The 26,919-nt window shown below is 41.2% G+C and overlaps 2 long non-coding RNA genes across 3 annotated transcripts; both read right to left on the reverse strand.

The window, feature by feature from the left end:
• Positions 1 to 8,687: 8,687 nt before the first annotated feature.
• Positions 8,688 to 9,801, reverse strand: LOC149011299 (uncharacterized). Of its 2 annotated transcripts, XR_016174778.1 has the most exons (4): positions 9,539 to 9,801; positions 9,312 to 9,436; positions 9,060 to 9,203; positions 8,688 to 8,946 (listed from the first exon to the last, which is right to left on the reverse strand). It is a non-coding gene; the product is annotated as an uncharacterized LOC149011299 (long non-coding RNA). The 2 variants fall into 2 exon arrangements; XR_016174777.1 differs by having other exon boundaries at positions 8,688 to 9,203.
• Positions 9,802 to 9,867: 66 nt separating this feature from the next.
• LOC149011300 (uncharacterized) lies at positions 9,868 to 26,708 on the reverse strand. Its single transcript, XR_016174691.1, has 9 exons — positions 26,621 to 26,708; positions 26,250 to 26,354; positions 26,086 to 26,147; positions 11,216 to 11,682; positions 10,879 to 11,092; positions 10,648 to 10,694; positions 10,407 to 10,551; positions 10,185 to 10,269; positions 9,868 to 9,918 (listed from the first exon to the last, which is right to left on the reverse strand). It is a non-coding gene; the product is annotated as an uncharacterized LOC149011300 (long non-coding RNA).
• Positions 26,709 to 26,919: the final 211 nt, after the last annotated feature.

Here is a 26,919-nt window from a genome sequence, read left to right on the forward strand (position 1 = left end):
TTACTTTCTATATGGTGGCCAAGACAGACGGTACAGAAAATTTTGGCCATTCCTATTCCTACTATTCCCATTCAGGATCGTCTTATCTGGCAGGGTACATCCTCCGGGGCTCATTCTGTTAAATCTTCCTATAGATTGGCCATGTCACACAATGCTTCACCTGAGGGCCCTTTGTCTCAGTGTCACATCCTCCCAGCCGGTACCCTATCTGGCATACCCGAGAGTGTGATCCACAGCCCTAAAGATCAAGTTTAGGAACGATCATATCCATTTCGCACAATAACATAATCAAAAGCAAGAACAAATCATAACGTTCAAGTAATTTATAATAAAAGTCAAGAAAGAATCTCAGAAGGATCACTATAGAATATCAGAGTGCGGAATAACAAGATACCAAATCAAAAGACAACTATAGAGTATAGCGGAAATATACCCTACAAACACATGCGGAAGGTAGATCGAAATCTAAATAAAGCTCTAAGCTAATACAAGTAAAGTAAAAGATAAGTCTAGAAGAAACAAAAGAAATCTAATCCACATCTTCAGTCATCTCTTCTTGCTCTTCAGTCTTCATCTTCTTCACATTGTGCTTCCTCATACGTACCGTCAAAGAAATCCAAACCTGTAGAGAAGTCTAACAACAGATTGTACAAAAAAAGGAATGAGTTTCGAAAGAAACTCAGTAAGGCAAGTTAATCCATAACAACATAAATAACATGGAAGCAAACCATAACAATATGCAATGCAATATGAAACAAGTAATGTATGTATGCATCTAAACTCTATGTATGCTGGTCTCTATGGCAGACATGCTTTAAGTCATAGCACCGTACTTCTTTGGGAAGGTCACGCATACGGCTCCTGTTGGTAGTGGGTCCGGGCATCCCTCTCGGACAAACCATGGTAGGGGGTTAAGTCAACACACTCTCTCACAACCATTTGGCATAAGTACCGGCGCATGTCAGGGAAAAGCCTAGCCCAATGCAAGTCATCTACTCAATTACATCAAGTCAGGTCCAGATACTTCCATTCCTCCCCTCTCGGGATCCTTTCCGGTATCCTTTCCACTAGAGTCACGGATATTACTCACCGGACTCATCAACCCTATTGGTTATCCACATATGGTAAACGGGAAGCTCTCATGTCCTCTCACGGATATAACTCACCGGTCTCAAGCGCCCATGAGCCAAAGTCTAGCCATATGCAACCCTCCAATAAATGGCCCCCACAATGTAATTCCCGTCCTCTCACGGATATAACTCACCGGTCTTGAGTGCCCGTGAATCCCCATTGCTACCACGGGTCGTTCGGTCTCAATACCCTTCCGAATCGGGTCTGATATAACAGGGGTATATCCTAGCCAAACACTGCTAGACATCCCTAGGTATGACAACCATTGATTCGGGAAAGCGTCGATGGGCAACCCCGGAAACATCCCATACTATTTCCGATAATGTCCAAGGACAGAAGTGTCAAAAGGACACTTCCCAATCCCAAACCAAACTTAAGCAAACACATTTTCAGAACAGTCATGACATACACAACCAGTAGTTCATCATATAAAAGAGAACGTAAAAGCAACATCAAATTAAGCAGTAATAAGTAATTCATATAACATAAATGATGAAAAAGATGATATAAACAAGTGCTACTGTTCCCACAGTAGGAGATCATAATTAAAACACAATAACAGTAGGTAATCTCATAGTTTCATAAAGTAGAAACCAGAGAACAAGCAATCTATGTAGTTAAGGAATCAACTGTCCTTACCTGATTATCGCCGAAGATAATTCAAAGATCAATGAGAGAGACACCAAACATGGCAAATAAACCCCTAACAAGCATAGATACAACATTAGGAAAGATACCTAAAAGATCAGAGAGCAAACGAATCAAATCGAGCGAAAATTAAAGCTACTGACTTCATTGGTCGATTGATTGGTCTACTGACCCAGTCGACCAATCAGTCGACCAATCGAGTCAGTACGGGATAGTGAAAACTGTTTTGGCCATAACTTCTTCGTTTGAAGTCGGATTGATCCGAAATTCGAAGGGGAACTTCCTAGGATGTATTAGAATCATATGGGAAGATAAAATCATCAAGTCATGGTCAAAAGATGGGTTCTTGATTTAACCCAAGAAATTAGGGTTTCAACCTTTATGGCTCTCATGAAAAGGTTATGATCACAGGAAGAAAGGGAATGGTTGCAATCAAGAACATAATAAGAAAATCTTGTTTAGGTTAATAGAAACATTATGGGAAGATAATCATGGTCAAAAGATGGGTTCTTGATCTAACCCAAGAAATTAGGGTTTCACCCTTATGGTTCCCATAAAAAGGTTAAGATCACAGGAGGGAAGGAATTGATGACTGGCCAATTACAACAAGAAGAATTAAAGAATATTGAATTTAGATCAACCTCCACATTACCCATGAGGTTTCCCTCACATGGGAGGTTACCAAAAAGGTTCTCAGATAATCACCCAGGTTAGGGTTTCAAAGGATTAGGGTTAGGGTTTCGAAGATTTCACTGGCTGAGGTTAAGATCATGATGAGATCATGTAATAGATGGTTGCAAGAGTGCATCATCTTCTTCCTGATCTCAACGAAGAACAGAATTAAAGAAAGAAAATCAGAGATAGAAGAAAGAGTGAGTGAAATCATACCTTTGCCGTAGGAAGATGAAGAATTCTTCAAGTCTTTGTGAGAGATCATCAAAGAATGCAAGGGAATGGGTTAGATTAGGGTTCTAACTCGTTCCAGAGGCTTAGGAGGCAGAGGAGGCGGAGTATTCCCGAGATTAGACTTAAATAGAAGAGACAGGACCAAATTGGTAAATTCAGACACCATTGGTCGATTGATTGGTCTGTTGGTCCAATCGACCAATGAATCGACCAATCAGAACAGCAAGGTTCAAACAGGGATTCGGAGGGCTATACAGGGTCAAATTGAGTGAGGTTTTCTTCTACGAGTCAATCAAGAAGTCTAGTTTTCAGAAATCTTTTCAGATCAAGAATTGGAGTTCATTAGGTCCCCCAACTAAGCTCATCTTCTTTGATACGCAAGCAGGATTTGACAGACATAGTTCAGCAACTTCGGACAGGGATTTGGAAGGTTATATGGGGTCAAATATAGTGGGGTTTTCTCCTGGAAGTCCATTAAGAAGTCTAGTTTCAGGAAATATAATCGGATTGAGCACAGGAGTTCATTAGGTATTCCAACTAATTCACCCCTCTTCGGTGCGCAGATTCAGAACAAAACGATGGCTCTCATGGAAAGGCTAGGGGTAATCAAGATTCACCGTAGGAAAAGAGAAACAAAGAATGCACAATCTGAAAAGGTGTTGGGAAGTTTCCAACAGATAAAAGAACATTAGGGTCTCAGATATGGTTACCTCTCATAAGAGTTGGTTACCTCCCATGAGAGTTACCCATAATTAATCTTACAAAAACAACCCAAGATAGATAAAGGAACATCTCATTAATATTTCAAAATCAAGAATGGAATTAGGAAGGGTCTACCAATGAGAGAAAAGAATGTAAATAAATTCAAAGGAAAGAAATCCTAATATCCCATGGGAAGACTAGGGAGAATAAAGATTCACCCTAGGGAATAAAGATAAATAAATCATAATAAAGAAAGTCTTGGGGAGGATCCAATGAATTAATAGAAAATAGAAGGGTTGCCAATTGGTTCAAGGAAAACAAGGATCAACTCCTCAATCATGAGGACACAAGAGAAGGTCTTGGTAATAGTATGAGACCTTCCCCACAATCATAAAGATAGGTAGAAAATTCAGGGAAAGTATCATCAAGATTTTGGTGGAGTCAAATCCAAGAATCATCGCCATATGGCTTCAAGAACATAGAGTGAATTGGGGAATTCACTCTAGGGCTAAAGAATTAGAGAAGAGGTCATTACAGCAGTGTAATACGCTTCTCATAATCAGAATATCAGAAGTAAAGAAGAAAGAATGAAATAAAGAAGAAGCGAATTGAATATTAACCTTTTAGAAGAGAAACCGATGAAGAAATCTGAACAGATGCTTGAGGGACTTTCTTGGCTTCGAAGGAGAGGATCTAGGGATATTCCTACGTTCTCCAAAGGTTTAGAACAGATTGAGAGTGAAAAACATGGAGTTCCCCCTCTTTAAATAGCACAAAGAGTCCAAGAATTACTAGGATTTCACCAAACTGACCAAATTGACTCTGCTGATTGATTGGTTGCCAAAGAGGAAGATCTAAGGTCCTTTCCACGTTCCATAGAGAGTTAGAAACCTAGTGGGAATGTTTACCACGAAATTAAAAGAAATAAAGCTTTTAAAAACCTTAAAAACAGAAAATTACCAAAATGCCACTGCCTGGACAGCTTGTTCAGAAAATAGGGATTTAATGGGCCTAACTTCAATATTTTTCGATGGGCTTCTTTCAACACATCATACTACTTACCTAGTATGGAGGGATGTCTTCAAACCAGGTCCAACTAAGCTTTAGGTCCATCAACCAAGTTCTTCTTCACTAGTGAGTAGTTCAATACCAAATCAATTAAGGTTTCCATAAGGAAACACCATCATCAATATCCATGGGTTTTGGGTCAAACACCATATCTTCTACTGAGATGGCCCACAAAGACATCATCCCTCATTTTGGGACATTGGATCAACTCTAAGAGAAAGGTCTGACATGGCTTCCTAAGATTTTCAAAGATAGTAAAAACTGAAATCACAGTCCAACTTCAAATCAACATTTAAACAAAACTGAAATCACGGTCCAACTTCAAATCAACATTTAAACAAAACTGAAATCACGGTCCAACTTCAAAGTCGACATTTAAACAAAACTGAAATCACGGTCCAACTTCAAAGTCAACATTTAAACAAACCCTTCTTTGCCCAAAACAGATAGGGTGACCTGGCTAGGTTTGGGCTGGATTTCACACTCAGTCCCCTATTTGGAGACTACTCTGGACTTGTCCTCTTCCTCCAAGAACCTTACACTTTCTATGGAAACTCCTACATCAGAAATTGCCAGCACCTTCTCTCCTGGCTGCTAGAGGATGCGCTTGTCCACCTTCATGCCATTTATGTGGATGTGATGATGCCTCCGCTGATCACTTACTCTTATTTTGTCCGGATACACGGTCAGTATGGTCTGATCTCCATCACTCTGAGATGACATTGGGAGCTGCTGTTAAGGATCTAGTTTTACAGCTTCTCTCCAAGTGGTCTTTCCAGGACATGCAACGTCAAGTGTTGGACCGTCTTTTGATTCTTTGGCTTCTATGGACGTCTTATCATACTCAGCGTGATGACCCCACCCCTCTGCCGCAGCCGTCTCATAGCTTTCTCATATGGAAAAGGCTCCAGTTCTACTCCGCTTATAATCACAAGGCGACTACCAAGTCGACCCACCCTCTTCATATCACGTGGGTCCCACCTTCCCCTTCTGCTATTAAAATTAATGTGGATGGCTCCTTTTTCAAAGACAAAAACTTAGGGGGATTTGGCGGATTAGCTCGCGATTCCTCCGGAAAGATGCTGTTTGGTTTTGGGAGTGGCTCACACTGTCACGATATTCTTACCTTGGAGGCCATGGCAATGCGTCAAGCTTTCATATGGGCGAAGGAGTTTGAATTAACAAATCTTGAAGTAGAAAGTGACAATCAAGCATTGATTGCAATCTTAAACAAACCGCTTAATGAAGCGCCATGGAAGATTCACCCCATCATTTCAGACATCCTATGGCTGCTTCAATCTTTTGCCTCTATATCTTTAGCACATGTACCCCATGAAGCAAATAAGTCGGCTGATTCCTTGGCCAAGGAAGGTGCTTTAACCCAGGATACTTTCCTTTATCGTCAGATCCCCCCTGTTTCTTAGTTGGTTTTTGTTATTTGATGTGTTGCAGTTTGGATGTAAGCGTGGTTTTTCGTTTCAATAAAAATTTCTACTATTACCAAAAAAAAAAGGGTCATTGATTGCAACCAGCTCAATATTCCATAAAGATATTATGTTTGGAGAGACTACTACAGTAGACTGAACTTCACATTGAACCTACGTAATGGCAACAAAAAAAATATATCCAAGAGTTACTTCTCAACCATTGATCCAGCACCACCATAACAACAACAACAACAACAAAATTTATAGTCAAGGTGCGCACAAGAGAGGAAGAGACAATAACCTTAAGAAATCACCACTTGGAACTAGACCATCGAATACCAAAAAAATCTTGTTTGCCAAAAGAGAGAGAAAAAAAGAAGAAGAGTTTCCATTAAAAGAATTTAAGATGGAATAGGCATCTGAAAGATCCACAACGAAGTGGTTTTCCTCACCTCCGCTTAGGTTTCTCTTCTTCTTCAATTTCAACCTTTATTTTGAACCTCATGCCAACTGCATGGGGCTTCGATTGATGTTATGCAGCAATCATTAGGCATTATGAATTCTGATGAATTATTATATTGAAAACATGGAAAGAAGTGTACTAATCAGATAATTTGAGCTTCCACACAAAACAGATAAGACTGACAAATTCATCTCGAAGCATATAACAATTATTACTTACCTAGGTCGGTAATAGATAGTGAACTTGGTATGGGTGGACATGACATTGAATGCAGCACCAAGTACACCCATATGCGTGTTGTGTTGAGACATGAGGGATGTAGGCACAATGTGCTCACCACTATGAGGCTAGAAAAAACCTACACCAAGTTCACCCATTGCTGGAGTTTCTACTTCTTCAACCTTAGAGTGATGTTTCCCTTAACTAATTCTTCTTCTTATTTTATAATGTTCTAAGTTTCTTTTGCTAGAGTTAGATGGATCCTTACATTAGATAATTATTGATTTTATTTCCCTTTCATCTAATTCAATACTCTCTCTTGTTTTCCTTCAATTTTTTTCTTAATATCTGAATGTCTTGCCAACATTCATGAATCTCATGGTGTATATTCGATCATGTGACAATAAGGAATGCATGCTAGACCTAGGATTGAAGAATGACAAATTACAGCTAAAGCGTAACAGATTAGATGGTTTGTTCGACTTGTTTATGAGTTTCTCGTGTTTAATGCGATATAATAAATTGAACCTCTAAGCATAACTGATGGGGGGGGTTTAATATGTTAAGGATCTTCAAGCATAACATATGAGGTAATCTAAACTTACGGAATCTTGTCGACAAGAGTGGAGATTAAATTGGTTATATGAAAAGGGGGGAATAGATCAATAATCTATATCATATTTAGTGAAATCGGATCCCTAGTATTTCCAGTCATTGAGCTTTCATTAGCAATTTAATTATTTCTTTTTTGTTTTGTTAATTTAATCAACAGCTTAGTTAATTCTTCATAATTCATTTAATTAGATAATTATAGGTGTTTTTAAAACCAGTACGTGATTTTTACTCTTTTCAATCCACGTGGGAACGATATCCCTTTACCTCTATATTACTTGGGCGACGTCGTGCACTTGCGAGTATGGACGGAACAATTATCAATTCCATCATCATACTAAACTTTGAAAATCAAGACAAGGCATGGGAAAGCCAACTTTCGGGAAGCCTAAGTTCTTGAACAGAGATGCGTCTTTATCCTCCTTGTTATCTAAGCTTTGGGAATTCAAACAAGATTTTGGCCAGACTAATGGAGATTCAACAAAAAGGCATTATTGGCCTTTAATAGAACGAAAAACCAATGATAGGTGCATCAATTTTCATAGGAAGATTACTAATTTCTTCTCCGTACAAGGGAGGAAGAAACGAGAGTGCATTAGGGAACCCATCAGCATCCATGAAACAGTGGTATTTGAACTCCAAAATCACTGAAGAGGATAGCAGGCATGAGACTTGCTGGATTACCATAAGGCAGCAAACACAAAGATGCATTTCACCAAGAATTGGAGGAAGTACACCTTGTTCCTGGATGCACCTATGCTTAGATTTACACGTGTTTGATTGGATTCCTTTGGCACAAAAAAAGGCAAAATTCCTTTAAGCATCAAATTTTAGGGTGAAGAGGAACCTTGTTGAGTTTTCCATCATTCATCACAAAAACACAAGAAAACACAATATCCTAGTAAAGAAAATCACTTATTGATTTGAAAGTCACCACTTGGTGTTTGCCATTTTTATTAAAAAGTAAAAGAATAGAGAATGTATAAAGTGTGATCCAAAGCAAAACTAACCGTGACTATAATGAAACTCTTTCTAGAAGATCAGTCATGGAGCCAGATTTGTAGGAAGCTTGGATCGAGTTTGTGTAATTCTTCCTTGTGATATAGGAAAATCTTTTGAACCGGACTACAAATTTCCTTGCATACCCAAGCACGGAATTAAAACATTGAACAATCATCAGCTTATGTTAATGATATCAAGACTGATATATAATTCATTGGGTTTCTAATACTTAACATCAAAGGATAGTCACGAAGCAACATCAGATCTCTTCATTGTACTTAAAAATTAATTAAACATCATTCATTCACTTTCAACTTCCACTAATTTTCCTTCAAATTTTAACATATGATCAAGCTCACAAATAAGCCCATCACACATGTCGAAACTTCTGAGGTCTATTGATCTCCCACGTGCGCAGCCATATTTGTTGATCTGAATAGGAAAGAAATTATATAGTTTAATTTGCAATGATAATAAGTATTTGAATCAAAATGGTGTCAGGACATTAATTACCTTGGTAAGTGTTGTATTGGCATTCTTGTATTCTACTCCAGTATTACCATCTTTGGAATCAGATGGCTGCGAGCACTGCCTGTTAGTAGAGTCATTGATGTGGTAACTGGACTTGGTTCATGAGATCTCAATTCTTGAAATTGAGAACTGAGACTGAGATGTGGTCCTGCTTGTTCCGACATTACTATCAATTGATCCTAAGAACCCTGGGTTCAATTAGCCCCAATCAAGGATGAATTTCACTTTGAAAAGATGCTGCATTGCAAGAAGGATAAAGTGACTATCTTGTAGTTTATAACTTAGGTGAATGATCAGCTTTTTCCTCTGTAGTCCAGAAATTAAGGCCCTTAAAGTTTACTGAACATTACCAACAGAAGCTGAACCACTAGCATGTGCCCTCATGGTCAACGTAGAATAGGAAGCATTGGGTTAGTGACTGCAACCTGTTCAATATTTTATAAACATATCCTGTCTGGAGAGACTGCTGCAGTAGACTGTACTTCGCATTAAACCTACATAATGGCAACAAAGGAAAAATATCCAAGAGTTACTTCTCAGACCTTAATCCTAAAAATAAAAAAAAAAAAAAAAATATATATAAATGAAGTGGTTTTCCTCACCTCCACTCAGGTTTCGCTTCTCCTTCAATTTCAGCCTTCATTCTGAACCTCATGCTAACTGCATAGGGGGCCTCGATTGATTTTTTGCATTGATCATGAGGTATTATGAATTCAGATGAATTGTTCTGTTGAAAACATGGATAGAAGTATACTAGATAATTTGAGCTTCCACAAAAAACAGCAAAATTGATGAATCCATCTCCAAGCATAGAATAATTATTACTTACATAGGTCGGTAATAGATGGTGAACCTGGTATGGGTAGACATGGCATTAAATGCAGTGCCAAGTACACCCGCCATATGCATGTTGTGTCAAGACATGAGGGGTGTAGGCATACTGTGCTCACATCTGTGAGCCCGGCAAAATCCTACACCAAGTTCTTTAGTTTCTCTTCTGCAAAACATGCTAGTAACATGAATCCGACCATAAACTAAGAAGGTAGGTACAAACAAATTATTAAACCCAAGCAAATGCCATGTAACGGCTGAGGTAATCATGCAGATTGATAGAGAACCTAATAAAAATCAAAGCATCGCCTACATCAAGTTTCCCAATGCCGACAAATGTACTCCAACCTGTGGGACACCTGTGGTGCTTCAATTGTTCTACAATGAACAGAAAACATCTAGTTTAGAAAGTGTGACTGGAGAAAGAAGTCAATAATAGGGTTTTAAGGAAGAAGCATTGGTACAATCTACCTATAGACTAGTAAACCATTTGCCAATTGAACCATAAATTATAAATGAGAGAACCCAAACAAATTGAGTTTTAGCATAGGCCACAGCATAGTACCAGTATCAACGCTTGAATCTATTAACAGGTAGACCTGATTAATAAATAACAAAGGTAGGAACTTCGATTCAACACGTACCATGAAAAACATGGGTGAAGTGCCATAATAAGCCATGCAAATCTTGTGTCACAAGATCCTGTGACAGAGTTTTGAGGGACATATCCTATGACAAGAAACAAGATAATATAATACTTATCCATCATTATCAAAAATCATCAAAAGAAAACACTCAAGAACATAGGAATCCAGAAAGAAATAATGCTATTCCTAATGAAACAATATAGAGATGGAAGTACTGACCAGAGGTGGAAGGCATTCCTCAGCATATTTCTTTGGAATGGTTTATCCACCGTGTATCTGATGTAGTCAGTTTTTTTTTGCAAGAGTGTACTCAAGTTCTTTTAGGTCGAGGACCAGCCATAACTTCTAGTTTAGGTTCTTTTTGCTGAAGGATACATAATATTAACAACATAAGAAAATATCACAACAATTACAAATAAAATAACACTAAAAACAAGTTCAGCAAAGCCGAAGGCAATACCTCCATTCCGGGAAGTAGTGTGATATCTGCAAATAGATCATCTGTTTCTGCTTCGACAAAAAATATCATTCAAATTTGGAGTAAAGTCACATTTGGATTTAACAGACCAGCCACTTGTGCACAAAAACCTGATCCTATTTTACTATAAAAAGAAAAGAAAAAAGGAAACTGATTCGAATACATTAATAAAAACCAATTATATGTTAAAAGCACATATGCAGGAGCACTTACCCACAAGGTTGAAACCCAATGTTGAAAAACTCAGAACACATTCTGGCAAGTCTCACTTTCAAGCCTACTAAACAAGATTTGGAGTCTTGGTGAAACCACATGCAGGAAACCTTTCATTGGATGTTAACAACCGTGCATAGCATCATCGATGGTACGTTGAAGGCAGGACTTCCATGAGCAGGGTAACACGTTCATCAATTGCCAATGCGATAACCTACATGAAATCCCATTTCAGTATTTCGAATCAAATTACACAAAAAGAAATTAAATCAAAAAACCTGTTATTTCGAATACAACCAAATTAGGTATGGAAGATTAACGTAGGGGAGAACAGAACCTGTTTGATATGTCTTTGGGGAAAGTAAAAGATCTTCTCCCCAATGCAAGGAATAGGCAATGCTAATGCCAACACATTTGTCCCACAATGCAACATAGAAGTTCTTGCTTCGGCTGGGGTGAAAATATAAAAGAACTGTATAAAAACCCAATCCAAAACCGAAAAATAAATGAAACAGAAAAAGATAAAGCCATTTTCTCAAAGTTCAAAAATAACACAATAGTTCTCTATCCATGAACCCAAAAATAGAACACAACAAACCAGAGAAGTGAGTATTAAAGAAGATACTACTGAACAATCAAAGAGATGAAACTAAATGAGACTGCAATGTCAACTAACATCATATTGAAAAAAAAATGAGAAGATCCGTAGAAAAAAACATTGAAGTTACCTTGGTTAGCATCAATGATTCTGGGGTCGACCTCCTGCCTAATAATAGCAGAACCTGCTTTATGTTGCCATTGGACCTAAGAGATTAAGTAAACAAAAAATGGTATAAGAAAACGAAGACTACCGTAGGTGATGCAGGAAGGGCCCTCCAAGCTTCTTAGCATACTTGGACCAACACACACACACACACAGATTTCACTTATAATAATTAGGTGTCTTACAAAACACTTAATATGGGACTTTCATCAGTCGTCTATACCTCCACCCTCTCACCCAGGTCCCTCATTTATACTAGAGGACTGTTAAATCTCTTTCACTCTCACCTCATTTTTACCTCTTTTCTTCACTTTTATTTTCCATTTAGTAACGGCAATCCATACTCCATTAGTTCCACAGTTTATCGACAGCAATCCGTACTCCGTTAGTTGCACTGTCTATTGCTGGCAATCAATATCACATTAGTTGCATCGAATTAAATCATCAATTTTTTAAGTTCCATTTTTCTTAAAAAGCTCCTTAAAAGTATTTTTGGTTGTAAAATGCTAAATGATAAATTTCTTTGTGCTTTTTGCGTAAAGTCAAATTTCTTGAAATTGGGCATGTAATTATGGGAGAGTTGAGAACCCATATGGTACTAACTCCCAGTATTTTAGTAATATATGTTTTGCATGTTGATCAAGTGTTCATATATTAAACATTTAGATCATAATTTCAAATCTTAGAAATAGTCTTTCCCGAAATAGATGTATTATGGCATATATATAAACCCCTCAATGGGTCTAGAGGATCCTACTAATTATTGCAAGTCTTGTCAACTAATTAAATATGATCAATTAAAGAAAAGTTTTTCTTAAGTTAGAGTTAGTAGTCAAGAACCTCTATGTTCGCTTATATTGCCTTTCCCTGTATGGTCTTTTGTTGCATTTTTTTTTTCAAGTATCTCGATGTTGGTTGCACAAAATATTTTTGTCTACTGAACTGGTGTGCTAGCATGGAAGCATTACCAACATATACTTAGAATCATCTATCATCAACTGATCCACTTACACAAAAGTTAATATAAGTTAAATATTCTTCAAATGTATTTGGATGCTTGGGATGAAACAGCCTTAATAAAGGTTAACCAAAAACCTTACCTAACCCAGTCAAGACCAGTTAGAACTAGGTTATGGTTAGAATACCCTTGATAGGACCAGGCATAGGTTGAGGGTACATTAGGTCCTGATTGAGTTGGGCATGGATTGGGTTAACGTTTCAAGGATTGGGCTAGGGTTACACAGCCAGACCCGACCCTATCTCAAACGTATGGGAATTAAGAAAATATATTAAATAAAAGAGTGGGTGATTGGGAACTTACCATTTTGGAAGTTTCAAAGTTCAAACTCATTCGAGGAAATGGCCCAATTTATGCGGAAAAGGTGGATAATTTAATCGATGAAAGGGACACATCATTACTCTAGCTGTCACCAACATATTTTACTATAATAGTTGTCTACAACATAATTGGATTCACATTCACTCTAGTTGGTGACTGATGCGTCCAAAATCTGCTCAGCCCTTAGATCTCCTCGTGATGTCCTGCAAAACGAAAGCGTCAGATGTGGCCCGACCGCTGGGGTCGGGAGTCCACCTCCGAAGGCTAAGTCAGTTGATGAACTTAATCACAAACGGCTCTGCTAGAAGCGCAGAGCTAAGGAATGAAGAACTGGGAAATGTGATCTAGATAGCACATCGCTGATAGTTTAGGTCTATCAGTATGTATCTGAACCTGAGTCTCAGATAGAATTCTTTTCGATCCCCTCACCTTGTATGGTAGTGAGGTTTATATAGAGTGTACCTTCGAATCTCCTTCGTTGGATGCACTTGAGCCTTCTTCGGGTAGTCGTTGGATCTTAACAGTTAGATCCGTTGAGCAATGGACTTCTACTAGTTTGGACTAGTAGAGGACTCCTGAGATAACCTTTAGGTTATGTGATGATTATCCGCAGCCGTCAATTCGAGTCTGCCATTATTAGGGTAATTACCCTAATCCATAAGTAGGATTAGGGCGCGCTTGCAGCCGAATAAGCTTTCTTCTTCAGCAAGCCATCTTCCGGATCCGGTTCGCTCGGGAGCAAGTCGGATCTCTTCGTCTCGACCGGGGTCGAGGGTCGGACCAGGTATGAACCCGGTCTGATCATAATCTCTCCGTATCACGAGCCCCCCAGACCAAGCGTTCGGTCGATCCCAAGGGCTTGGTTTTTAACTGGGTTCGTCGTCAGGTGATAATCTCTGCGTGCTTCATTAAATGTCATATCACATTTAATGCGGTGGTCACTTTTCCTCGAGCGTTGTGAGTGTAAGGCCACATATCTCCTTGCAGTTGATCTGTCGTGGCTCACGTCATCCAAGCGACGGTTTCCGAACGCCTATTTCGGATTCGTGAGTTCAAACTTTCAAAACGTCTTTCAATCTTGATCGCTGATTTTGAATCAATCTCGATCGTTCATATTCCCGAACACTCGTGCGGGAGTTTTAAAAGCGGTTCGTTGTCTTCGTAGGTTTCATTCTTCCTGTCTAGAATTTGAACCTTTGTTGTCTGCTTCGCGCCTTCTTGCTCTCAAGCTTCCGCCTCACTGAATTAGTAAGTTTACTGGTCTTTTTCTTTTTGTAGTTTACTGAAACAAGTAATGGCGGACGATAGGGCTTCTCTGGTACCCAGTGTTGGTAATAGCAGTGAGGCTTTTGCTTCTCCTGCTCCCGAACAGTCGGATAGTGATAACAAAACCCTAACTGTCCTCTGGCGCGAGTTCGCTGAAGTTTCTCAAAAAGGTTTTGAAAGAAAAACCAAAACTTCTCCTTTCCTTCTCGAGTCTGGATCTTCCAAGATTGTCGAGTCTTCTAGGCAGCCTCAAACTTCCGGGTCCGATGGTGGACCTGGCTTTGTTCCCTCCATTTACAATGAGGAAACCCTTCTTTCAGCTGTCCAAGATTTTGATTTTCCTTCCTCATATCAGGTTAGGGCTCCCCACCCTGATGAGAGGGTTGATTCATCCCTTTCGGGTGAATTTTCTCTATATATAGATGCACTGGAAAGCGGGGTTCGCTTTCCCTTTTTTAATCCTTTGTTCTCCGCAGTTCTGAATCATTGGAACATTTGTCCCGGAATGCTCCTCCCCAATAGCTAGCGTCTTATCGTCGGCTTCTTGGGTTTGTGTTTTGAACTTGGCATTACGCCATTTCTTTCTCTCTTTGTACATTTTCATGTTCTTTCTATCTCCCATCCTCCCGGATGGGTTTTTCTGTCCAAACGCAATAAGGCTAAACTTGATTGGAGGGGCAGCATCCTTGTCAAAGGAACTTGCCCTTCTAACCACAAAAGATGGCGCGAACGATACTTTTTCTGTCGAGCGCCTCCATCAGATCTTAACTTCCAACCACCTGGAGGAGGTGTACTTCTTCTTCCGAGAATAACCGAGGCCTTCCCTTATCCAGAGAAGACGAGGCGGCCATCAGGAAGATCAAATCCATTCCATGGTATCAAGAGATACATGGACTTGAAGTGGAGTATAACTCCATCCTTCAGTACTGGGGCTTGGCTCATTGTGAGCTTCTAACCACCATCCTTTAATTTGACTGAAGTGATATGTTCTTAATTCTGACTCTTGTCCTTCTTCTTTGCAGTGCCTCCAAGAATGAACCCTGAAAGCCTACGGGTGAAGGCCGCTAGGGCCGTTGTGACAGCCGAGCAACGATCGCCCTGAGCCTTGACCGTAGATCAAGAGGCTTCTATTCCCTCTCCCGACCCCTCTTATAGGGGTATCAGGAATATCAGGCCCGTGGCTGATGCTTCGGGTAAAGGGAAGAAACCGATGGTGGAGAGGTCTAATGTCTCTTCCTCCGCCCGAACCAAGAGGAGGCATGACACAATTGATGCTCCCTCCAATAAAAAATCCAAAGCTTCAACGGATGGTGAGGAGGTCTTCACCCCCCAGTGGACCCCGAAGGCCGACCGACGGGGTGACTCGGGATCCCGAGAAAGCTGCAGAATGGAGCTCCCTCAGTCTTGCTCCTTCTGATCGCCAGGAATTTGAAGCCCTGGATGACACCTCCCTTGTTAGTCAATCTACAAGGTACCGGTCTTCTTGCTTAGTTATTCTTTCATAATTTCTTATGACTTCTTCTGATATTTTCCGCTTTCCCAGGAATGTTGTGTTGAGCTTTTATCAACACATGGAAGCATTGAGCCGGGTTGGTCGCACCAGCTCCTTGCTGCAAACTTGTGAAGAGAATTTGGCGAAAGCCAATTCTGAAATAGACCAGCTGACTGCAGCTGCCGTGGAGCTGCAGAAAAAGCATGAGGAAGAAGTGATCTCCCTCAAGGAGGCCCTCGAAGCGTCAAAGATTCGTGCCGCTGCTGCCGAGCGCAAGGCCAGGAAGCAAAAAGCAGCTGCCACGTTGTTTGGTGACAGGCTTGAATTCAAAAGTAGGGAGCTCGAAGAACATCTGAAGTTGGCGATCCCTAGCAAACCCGAGCATATAAAGCCAGAACTTCTGAAGGAGTGTGTTCGGAAATACCTGAACAGCGTACCTTTCTCCGAGCTGCTAGGTATCTACAACCTTCAAGCTTATCGCTTGGGGCAGAACGACGTTTGGGAGCGAATCCTCGGATCAATCCCTGCCTTCGACACTGCTCCCTTTCGTGAGGTGTGCCACAAAGAGGTCTTCGGGAAAGTTGGTATGGATCTCCCGGATTGGGCTCAGGAAGAAGATGATCCTTTTCCAGCTGACCCTCAATATGAGGCATACCTGGCTGACGAGCCGGCACTTCCAGAGGAGAAATCACAAGCCGAGTCTCAAGTTGCTGCTGTAGAGGACTCAGCCGATGCCATTCTTGAGGAAGGCTCTTCTCATGATCCTGAAAAAAGTCCTCCCGACCAGGGTCCCTCGGGCAACAATGAAGAAAAGGCTTAGGGAGTTATCTTTTTGTACAGATTTACCCTCTATTTAATGAATAGACATTTCTTTCTCATGTTGGCCTTTATATTTCCCCGTCTCTGCCGAAATCTTGCCTTGAATATCAAAGTATTAATGATAAAACTCATCACTTAACTTTACATTCCTCGCCGAATAATAATCTTATAGAAATATTGTGAAGATGCGTTTTGGGAAGATGCATTAATCTTCTCCACTACTTCATTTATTGCAAAGTCCGCACGTTTCCCTTCTGCGAAGTTCAAACGTTTTCTTGCCTTTGTATACCATTCACTGTTTCCAATGAATCGGAAATACATCCATTATTTTAATGGCGGTGCGACGATTGGAGGTATCTCTGCATCAGGTGCTCGCTTCCACATGTTTCCATGTGGCATCCCTCCGACCGTTGATCTTGCTTTCTGCGGATTTCGAAGCGTCATTTCGATCTAGGTCGTCGGTTGTCCTTAGCCTTCAACCGTCGTCTTAATACCTGAGGCTATTTAAAGCCTTCGTGGGTACTCTCCATCTATCCTGCCTTCTGCAAGTTAGATTTGCTAAAGTGTTAAAGCGACCTTTCGTCCTTCGGCTTGCTTCCGTATTCCTCGTACTCCAACAATAGCTCTATCAACTTCTGAACAAGTGAGTTTTCTTGATTACTCATCTCTTTCCCCACTTCCCCCTTGAGTAAACTGCACAGTAGTTATACTTGGGGTTTAGTTATTTGATAAAAAACTAGGGTTTTCCCTCTTGTTGTTGTCATTTATTTCTGTACTGATACGGCTTGTTTGTTTGCATAGTGGCTCCCAAGATCAACCCGAACTTTATCAGAGCAAAATCTTGCAAGAAAATCGTTCCGTCGGTGGTGGTTGGGGCCAGTGCGGTGGTTTCAGCTAGTGAATCCTCCAAGCGTAAGGCGACTGCTGCCGGTGAATCTTCAAGTCGGATTCCCACAGTTTTTATTGATGCCGTCCCTGCGCCTCCTTTGCCCGAAGTGATCGCTCGTCTTTCCCAGGAAGATCTTGATCACTCCGTTGCCGATGGTGCTGCCGATGCCCCTGCTGGTGAGACTGTTGGTGCACCCCCGAAAGAGACTCTTCGGGCATCTGAGGCAACTATGTTGGCGTCTGATGAAGGTGTGGTCCCAGCAGGTGCTGCTCCTATTTCCAACTCCAGTGCTTGTTTGGCATCCTCCTCCACTCCTTCCGAGTTGGAGGATTTTGCCACTAGGAAGCGCCGTCGGGTGACAAGTGATGCAGCTCATCCTTCTCTTGGTGTAGCTCATCCTTCTCATCCTTCGCCTGAATTAGTGTCAAACGAGTTTGACAGAGCGTTGGAATGGTGTACTGCTGCTCGAATGACTTCTGAGAGCGCAGTTCTTTCCAAACTTCCAGATGAAGTCTTTACGAAGTCCCTGGTGATGTAAGTCTTTCTTCATTATCCTCTGATTCTGAAAAATTACTTTTCTGCTCCTCGTTAACTCGGAAGTTGTTTGCAGGAGTCTTCTTTGGTAACTTCCACAACCAAGTGGAAGCGAGTTACTAGGCTCGTAGATTGAGCAATGAAGTTTCTAGGCTTCGGGAAATCTCCGAAGCTAAAGATGTTGAGATTGCTCGCCTTCGGAATCTAGCTTGGGAGGTGGCGGGGAGAAAAAAATTCGATGATTGGTCGTCTTCGGTCGGACTTGGATGATGCCGGGGAGAAGATCCGGCGACTCGGAGCGAACAGTTGGAAAGTCGGGAGCCAAAGGATCTAAAACGTTACCCGAAAGGCAAGCTGTCGTTCCTTTGCCCGAATCCCTTCCAAGCGATGTTCGCAGAGCTGCGTCTTCAAGTATTTACACACGGTAAGCCTTTTGTTGATATGCTGAATGCTTATAACTTGTAGGCGTACCGGGATGGTGAGAACGAAGTATGGGAATCAATATTAAGGAAGGATCCTCATTTTGATATGACTCCCTACGGTCTTGTTTGCCATCCTGAAGTATTTCTTGACCCGGGTATTCCTCCTCCCGACTAGACCAAGGATAAGATTGATCCTCCACCTTCCGATCCAGATATTATGCATTATCTGGAAGATTCTCCTGTTTATTCTCCCCTGTAAGAAGTCAATTATGACGAACTTGTCCTGAATGCGAGTTTGGTCGAGGACCATGCTTCTCCTAGACAAGCTGGACAAAGAGTATGAAATTGCGGAGGATTTTATGCATACCGAAATATTTTTGTAATCCTCATTTCTTCTCTTCTTTTCCTTGAATCCCCACCAATGGTTGACTCATATGTTTGTTCTAGCAAAGTCGCGTCGATCTTGTATAACTTCTCAACAGTCACCTATGATGACTTTCTTTTTTGACCGAAGATTGTATCCAGCTCTTGTAATTGTTTTGATACTGGCCTCTTTGGATCTTTTGAAGAAATAAGAAATTAACTTTATCTTGAACTTTGCTAGCCACTTGAATCGCTGTTGCATTAGGTCTTAGTTGTTTGAAACAATGCCTTTACTTAAGGATTTCCGGAGAAATACAATAAGTCTGAGAAGGAACTCACTCGGGTTTTAAACCGATGCCTTTACTTAAGGATAATTCAAAAATTCAATAAGTCTTGAAGGAACTTACTCGGGTTTTAAACCAACGCCTTGCAAAAGGAACTCACTCGGATTTTCATCCGATGCCTCGACTTAAGAAAGTCCAAAAATTTCCATAAGTGTTGAAGGACCCACACGAATTTTCATCCGATGCCTTATAGTTGGATCTTGTTCTTGAATGTGGTGTATGATGCCCCCCAATCAGAAGATAGTTTGTTGAAAGCCAAAAATTGCATTGATTGAGTTGAAAATGATTACATCGCGAACAAAATTGAAATCATCCTCAAGGATAAAACTTTTTGAGATGCCTAGCATTCCACGAACGATCCAACTCTTTCTGGGTGTTGATGTTCTTCAGCCTGTAAGCTCCTGAACCGACCGGTTTCACAACCATATAAGGTCCTTCCCAGGAGGGTCTAATTTTCTTTGGTGACGCGGGTTGGAAGCTAGGGTGTTTCTCAACACCAAATCTCCGGCTAAGTATCGACGATTCTTCACTCGAGTATTATAATGAGACGCTATCCTTCTTTGATAATGTTGAGTTCGTGCTATTGCCTTTGCCCGAACTTCGTCCAACAAATCAAGACTATCAAGCAGCCCTTGTTCATTTGCTTTTTCCTCGAACTCACGATCCCGTAATGTCCCCGCCATTATCTCCACTGGTGCCAATGCTTCGGATCCATATGCGAACCTGAATGGAGTTTCTCTTGTGGGTGTTCGAATCGTAGTTCTATAAGCCCACAGTACATTATGAAGTTCTTCGACCCAAGAAGCTTTGTCAGCTTCTAGTCTTCTCTTTATGCCTTCCAGTAGCGTTCGGTTAGTAACCTCTTCCTGTCCATTGCTTTGGGGGTATGCCACTGAGGACATACGATGCTCGATCATATATGTTCCACGGAATTGCTCAAATTGTGGACGATCGAACCGAGTACCATGGTCAATGACAATAATCTTTGGAATCCCAAAGCGATATATGATTGATTCAAGCACAAATTTCTCCACTTTTTTCTCAGTAAATGCAGCCGGTACTGCGCTTCTACCCATTTTGTGAAGTAATCAATTGCTACTATCAGATATTCCCGTTCGCCTGATGCCTTGGTGAATTTGCCCATGATATCAATTCCCCACATCGCAAAGGGAATGGGATTTAGAATTGAAGTCATAGTTTCCGCCGGGCGCTTGGATACTGTAGCATGAATTTGACAGTTACCACATCGACGAACTTATTCCATAGCAGCCTCTTGGACCTTAGGCCAATATAACCCAAGTCTCAGAATTTTGTGAGCCAGGGCTCGTCCACCCATGTGAGCTCCACAAATTCCTTCATGAACCTCAGCTAAAGCTGATTTTGCTCCTTCGGGGCCTATACATCTCATAAGGGGTCCAGCATAAGATCTTTTGTATAGTCTCCCATTCGAATGACAAATCTAGCTGATCGAATCTTGATCAACCTTGCCTCTACTTTGGATCCTCGGGTAATTTGTCATCCCTTAGATACTCGATTATTGGATCCATCCAAAGCAACGTTCGCTTCAATATAAGAAATTTCTTTCTCATGATAACTTGGAAAAGTTATCTCTTCAATGTAGACCGAAGGGTCTAGATTCTTTTCCTTGGCATTGGCTAGTCGGGATAGCTCATCTCGCCACTGAATTTTCATTCCTCGAAATCGAGATATCTTCAAATTCCGAAATTGGTTTTGAAATGCCTGCACTATCTCTTGATATTTCGGCAAGCGTGGTTCTTTAATACCATACTCCCCCTGGACTTGGTTGACTATAAGTTGAGAGTCACTATAAATAGTAACATCTGCAATAGATAATGCTTTTGACAACCGAAGTCCTGCTATCAGAGCCTCATATTCTGCTTCGTTATTACTTGCGTCAAATGCGAATCTCAAAGCATATCGAATAATAAATCCTGCTGGACTTTTTAATAGAATTCCAGCTCCTGCTCCATCTTTATTACTCGAACCATCCACATATACCTCCCAAGTGGTTGGTATAATGGGATCCTCAATGGTGGGTTCCACTGGTGCAGTAGTTTCTACTACAAAGTCGGCTAATGCCTGAGCCTTGATTGCAGTTCTGGGCTTACAGCTCACTCGGAACTCGCTGAGTTCAACCGACCAGGACACCATCCTTCCAAACAAATCAGGTTTGTTAAGAACTTTACTAAGAGGAAAAGTTGTAAATACCTCAATTGGATGAGCCTGAAAATATGGCCTTAGCTTCCTGGCGGCCATCATGAGAGCCAGAGCCTGCTTCTCAATCTGTGAATATCTTGTCTCCGCATCTAGCAACACGTGGCTTACATAGTAAATCGGCTCTTGTTTTTTTTCTTTTCCCGAACAAGTATCGCACCGACCGCCGTAAGGGACGTCGCTAGATATAGCTGTAATATTTCCCCTCTTCTCCGTGTCCGGACAGAATCGGTGGTTGTCCAAGTGCTTCTTTTAATTCCTCGAAAGCTTTCGGCACTCTTCAGTCCACTTTGCTTCCTTACTGCCCTTCGGGTCTTTAAGTGCCTTGAAGAAAGGCAAACATTTTTCTCCAGACTTGGAGATGAATCGATTTAAAGCAGCAACTCTCCCTGTTAAACACTGCACATCCCGAATAGTTTTGGGAGCCTCCATATCAATCAGAGCTTGTATTTTGGCAAGATTAGCCTCAATTCCCCTCTGTGATACCATGAAGCCCAAAAATTTGCCCTAGGAAACTCCAAAGGCACATTTTTCTGGGTTTAGCTTCATTTGATGTTTCCGCAGTACTGAGAATACCTCAGTCAAATCTGCAATATGATTTGCTTTTGTAAAGCTTTTCACTAGCATGTCGTCAACATAAGCTTCAACATTCTTTCCTATCAGCTCTTTGAAAATCTTGTTGACGGTTCTCTGATATGTTGCTCCTGCATTCTTCAGGCCAAAAGGCATGACCTTGTAATAATAGCTCTCACGATCAGTCATGAAAGCCGTATACTTCTCATCCTCCTTATTCATAAGGATCTAATTATACCCTGAGTAGGCATCCATGAAACTTAAAGTTTCATATCCTGCAGTCGCATCTATCAAGAGGTCAATCCGAGGCAACGGGTAGCAATCTTTTGGGCAAACTTTGTTAAGATCTGTGTAGTCTATACACATCCTCCACTTCCCATTCGCCTTTTTTACCATTACCACGTTGGCCAACCAAGTTGGGCACTCAATTGGTTCTATGAAACCAGAATTCTTTAGTTTTTCAACTTCGCTTCGAACGGCTTCATACTTTTCAATGGAGAAATTTCTCCTTTTCGTATCCATTGGTTTCGCCTTAGGGTCTATCCAGAGTTTGTGCTCTGCAATGGCCCGATCGATTCCGGGCATGTCCTCAGCAGACCATGCAAATACATCTTTATTCTGCTAAAGAAAAATCTTCAACTCATCTTTAAATTCTTCCAGCTGTTCAGACCCGATATAAGTAATTTTTTTCTCATCCTCGGTACACAGCTGGATTTGTTCTAGCTTCTCCACTGGTTCGGGTCTTTGCATCTCTGTCTCTTCCCTATCATCTCGAACTTCTATGGGGAGGGCAGTTACCTTCCTCGGGCCCTCCTTGTCTTTTAAATAGGCAACATAACACTGTCGAGAGATCTTCTGGTCAGAGGAGACTTGACCAATTCCCATATCAAACGGGAATTTTATCTTCAGATGCTTTGTCGAAACAATAGCACCTATCTTGGATAAAGATGGTCGCCGGAGGATCATATTATAAGCTGGCAGTTCCTGAACCACCAAAAAATTGATTCGGACAGTTGTTTCCTTAGGAAAACTTCCAATGGATAAATCCAACTGGACCGATCCTTCCGCCACTGCAGATGACCCTGCAAAACCATATAGATGTGTGGATGAAGGTTTCATGAAGTCCTGATCCACCTTCAATTTTTGATACACTTCGTAGGAAATTAGGTCAGTTGCAGACCCTATATCAATCAAAACTCTATGCACTTCCCGTCGTGCAATCTCTACCTTGATGACTATAGCATCATCATGAGGTAAACAAACATCTCTTTCGTCTTCCTCGCTAAAGGTGATAGAATCTTCACCATTCAGCTTCTTCCGCTTCTGCGTCTCTCCGATTCCAACAAATTTGGATTTTGTTTTCAAACTCTGGAGTGATTCGGGCTCTGGTCCCCCGAAGATGGTAAGGATTGGTGACCGAGTAGCTTCAACCACCTCCTTGCCCTTCTTAGATTTCGGGGCCTCCCTCGATCATTCCGAACTAACCGAACGATCCCTTTTCGGAGCAGCCGCACGTGGCTCACGTGGCTCCTCCCTTCTTCTGCTAACGAAACTGGACAGATGTCCCTGAGATATTAATCTCTCAATATCTCGCCTTCGATGACGACAGTCATTAGTATAATGACCATAGTCCTTGTGGAATCGGCAATACTTTTCTCAATCCTGCTGCTCTCAGGGTTTCAAAAGAATTTTAGGTGGCCACTTTAAAATATTTTTTCTTTTGAGGATATTTAAAATATCAGCCCGAGGAGCATTCAATGGAGTGTACTCACTTTTACCGGGGGACCTTTGGCGCCAAGGCTGAGATTTTCCAACCCGATCACGAACATTTTTCTTTGGCTTATGCTTCTGCTTAGGAGCCTTCTGTTCCTTATTGGAGACTTTATTATCTCCTTGGCGCGCATCTAGAATCTCCATGACTTCAGCCTCGTCGGCATCTCTCGTACCAACTCAGCATAAGTCGCAGGCATATCCTGTAGTATTAACTCCAGGAGTTTCCGATTAGTGAGTCCCGTGAATAGAGCAGTTTTGGCTACTTGTTCATCCAAATTTTCTATCTCCATCGTCACTTTGTTGAATCTTTTCAGAAACTCTCTGATTGATTCGCTCTTTCCTTGTTTGACAAGTAAACAAGGTTTCTTCCGTTTTCTTGACTCGTATTCCCACTGGAATCGCCCTATGAATTGGCGCGCCAATTCGTCAAAGTTTACGATTCTTCCAGGGGGAAGTTCGAAAACCACTTTTGTGCTGCTCTAGTAAGTGATGAACCAAAAACCCTGCATAAAATTTCATCAGAATTACCTGAAATTGCCATGGTCTATTGGTAATAGCCGATGTGAGCTGTTGGATCTCCGGAGACATCGAATGTTGAAAAGGTAGGCAAACGGAAGTTACGGGGAAACTGATATCCCGCAATTGGCTCGGCAAAGGGAGTCTTCCGAATGACTGAGTAAATATCCTCAGTTATTCTTTCCTTAGCCAACTACCCTAATTTCTCATTGATGTTGGCCAATTCCCGACCAACTGCGGGTCGGGTGATCTTCAGCAATATGATCACGACCTCGATTAACACGATCATCCCGTGCTACTCGATCATCACGAACAGCCCGTCCTTCCCGAGCATTCCGCTCGTCGCGAATTGCTCGATCATCACGAACGGTTCTTCTGACAGTGGGTGAGTGAGTTCTTACCCCTGTATCCAACCTTGTGTTTGAATCAGTTGTACTCTCTTGCGGTCTGTCAAACCGATCGTCTCGCCTCGGTTGATCATCGATCCTCCTAAGTCCTCGGTCTCCTTCACGGAAATTCTGATCGATATTCCGGTCTTCACCAATCTCTCGGTCACGTGGCAATGCACGTCTCCCTCGAATCGCGCCGATCGGGCTCTTGTGGTAAAACCACTCGTCTGGTGAGCATGCGGAGTGCTTGGCTCACCTCCAAGAGTTGAATCTTTACCTGATCCAATTGATCTTGGATTGTATTAGGAGGAGGATTACGTCCTCCCTGGCCACCATCTACCTCGATAGGATTTTGGCTTTCCTGGGGAATATCTGGATTATTCACTCCAGGGATCTGAACACCGGAATTGCGTTGTGCAGCGGCTGCTGCGGCTGCTGATCTAGTCACCATGGCTTTTCAAGTTGTTTCCCACAGACGGTGCCAATTGATGCGTCCAAAATCTGCTCAGCCCTTAGATCTCCTCGTGATGTCCTGCAAAACGAAAGCGTCAGATGTGGCCCGACCGCTGTGGTCGGGAGTCCACCTCCGAAAGCTAAGTCAGTTGATGAACTTAATCACAAACGGCTCTGCTAGAAGCGCAGAGCTAAGGAATAAAGAACTGGGAAAGGTGATCTAGATAGCACATCGCTAATAGTTTAGGTCTATCAGTATGTATCTGAACCTGAGTTTCAGATAGAATTCTTTTCGATCCCCTCACCTTGTATGGTAGTGAGGTTTATATAGAGTGTACCTTCGAATCTCCTTCGTTGGATGCACTTGAGCCTTCTTCGGGTAGTCGTTGGATCTTAACAGTTAGATCCGTTGAGCAATGGACTTCTACTAGTTTGGACTAGTAGAGGACTCCTGAGATAACCTTTAGGTTATGTGATGATTATCCGCAGCCGTCAATTCGAGTCTGCCATTATTAGGGTAATTACCCTAATCCATAAGTAGGATTAGGGCGCGCTTGCAGCGCCGAATAAGCTTTCTTCTTCAGCAAGCCATCTTCCGGATCCGGTTCACTCGGGAGCAAGTCGGATCTCTTCGTCTCGACCGGGGTCGAGGGTCGGAGCAGGTATGAACCCGGTCTAATCATAATCTCTCCGTATCAGTGACAAAATAATACCACTTTTAATTAGAAAAAATCAAATTTCTTCATGATAACCACTACAAAACAAAGGCAACTCCTCCAAACTACTATAAGATACGGTTAGAATACAGTACGATATTAAGCCTCAACATACCTAACTCTAAATTCAAACAAAACAGTAGCGCATTTAGTTACGACTAATCAGAGGTGGTATTTAGTGCTGTAAAAAAATTACAATAAATATAAGTGTCATTATATATAATAATAAATTCTCTTATAAGCTGTCAAACTTTATCTCACACATACAAAATATGTTCTAGATTATAAACCATCAATTACGTGAATAGGAAACAAACAAACCTTACAATCATCTGGTAAAACGTTGATCCGATGTATGACACATCCTTCATATCATTGTTTAGCTGAGATAGAAATATCATAATTAATTACACGCATGATATAATATAACAACTAAAATTAGAAACGAACTTAGGAAGTAATTAGATGAAAATAGCTAATATCACCTTGTTAAAACAAGGTATGGGAGACGATTCTTCTATATGGATTTCCTTGTCAATTATTTTTATGATGTGCCAAGTGATAGAGTGCTTTGGCCCCATATCAATCATCTGCAAGACAACAACTATAAGGGTTAACTCAATTTATAGAATAAAATCTAATCTTCCAGTAAATACATTTTTTTGTCATTACTCCCACACTTCAAGGGAGGAAATTAACTCAAGAGTTCTAGTTTTCAATTCATCAGGCTCTCTAATTTGCCTTCCATGAAAATGACCACATCATGTATTATGAAAGAATGGAAGTGAGTGAGTTCAGAGAAAGGGAAAGGGGGATTTTAGAGGCAAAACTGCCAAAACAAACTCAGAATTCCTACCTTGATTAAGGAGCCACAAGGATGAAGGGACCTATCATAGAAGATGCAGATCAGATTCCTTCCTCTAGAGCGCCTAGGGTATAATGTTAGAATGAGGCACTTCCCTTTTCCAAAAATAACATTTTATAGTCTAACCCCCTCTAGGGTTAGCAAGGATGCAAATCAGTTCGGTTTTTAAATCAATCGGCTCAACTTTGGTTCGGGTTAAGAGGCTGCTGTAGTGAACCAAAAATGAACCTAAAACCATCTTGGTTCTGATGTATGGCAATTTAACGGAAATGATACTTTGTTATGATTCC

The sequence above is a fragment of the Hakea prostrata genome, chromosome 7, assembly GCF_041222555.1.
Source record: "Hakea prostrata isolate BN-2017 chromosome 7, UWA_Hpros_2, whole genome shotgun sequence".
Lineage (NCBI taxonomy): Eukaryota > Viridiplantae > Streptophyta > Magnoliopsida > Proteales > Proteaceae > Hakea > Hakea prostrata.